We start from the raw sequence: 963 nt of genomic DNA on the forward strand, positions 1-963 counted from the left end.
AAAGAGTGTACTCCGACTTGGCGTCTCTTTTTGTGTTAGAAATTGGCTTCCTAACCCAAAACACTACAGTTGCTCATTCTTATTTTAATGACAGTTGATGATAAGAAGGTGGTATTCGGTGCACTTCAAGTGTCTACAAGTATAAGCAAGTGACCTGCAGCAAAATTGCTGTAGCAACAGCAACCTGTTTTAATGAGTGAAGCATTTCAGCTCTACATTAACTGGAAACTCCCAAACGAATATAGCATAAGAATAGTTGGGAAGCAAAGCTGAATTGCTGTACATCACCAGAGCTTGCTTCAGTTCTTGGAAAAAAAAGAGGATACTGGTGCCTGGAAATATAGCTGAAAAATTAACTACAAACAAAATAAAATTATGGGGCGGGGGGAGGGTGGCTTGGTACTGAGTGCAGGTGGTGAGCCATCAGTACTTGCTGCTGACACTGTTAGGAAATGTATTATTAAGCTGCTTGCTTAAAGGGAAGTTAGCCTGCACTGTGGAAGCAGTGCTGGTATGTGGGTCAGTTGTGGGGGATGAAGAATACTTGGATCCTCTTGAGTTGTTACACTAATGCTTCAGACATGGTGAATTGCCTCAGAACAGCATTGAAACATCAATACTGAATATCTGTACGGAATTGCTCCTGCCCAAGAAGCAGTGATGCCAGGGCAGACCCATAGTGAACATTGTGACTGTGCCATTATGCAGTGCAGGAGAAGGCTGAATTGGAAACTCCTGGATTTGGGCATTACACTTTTTCTCTGAAGTAATCATCTGGCCTTCAAAGCTTCTCAGGTGGTTGAAAAAACACTTAATCTAAAGAGACTCTTTTAAGGAAGTTATGGCAAGCAGCCACTACCTCCAAAAAATGCTGTTCTAGCACTAGCTCAGCTGCTGCTGCGTTGATCTTCAAGTTTCCGGTCTGGTATCCTGCTCGGCACAAAAACATGCCTGTGCTACAAC

At 43.0% G+C, this 963-nt stretch overlaps 1 protein-coding gene across 1 annotated transcript in view; it reads left to right on the forward strand.

Annotated features, from left to right (window-relative positions):
* The window catches only part of LOC104492816 (phosphatidylinositol 3,4,5-trisphosphate 3-phosphatase TPTE2-like), a 17,393-nt gene that overhangs the window by 749 nt on the left and 15,681 nt on the right, over positions 1-963 (forward strand). The gene's annotated exons all lie outside the window — the stretch shown is intronic.

The sequence above is a fragment of the Buceros rhinoceros genome, unplaced genomic scaffold (assembly GCF_000710305.1).
Source record: "Buceros rhinoceros silvestris isolate BGI_N320 unplaced genomic scaffold, ASM71030v1 scaffold7714, whole genome shotgun sequence".
Classification (NCBI taxonomy): domain Eukaryota; kingdom Metazoa; phylum Chordata; class Aves; order Bucerotiformes; family Bucerotidae; genus Buceros; species Buceros rhinoceros.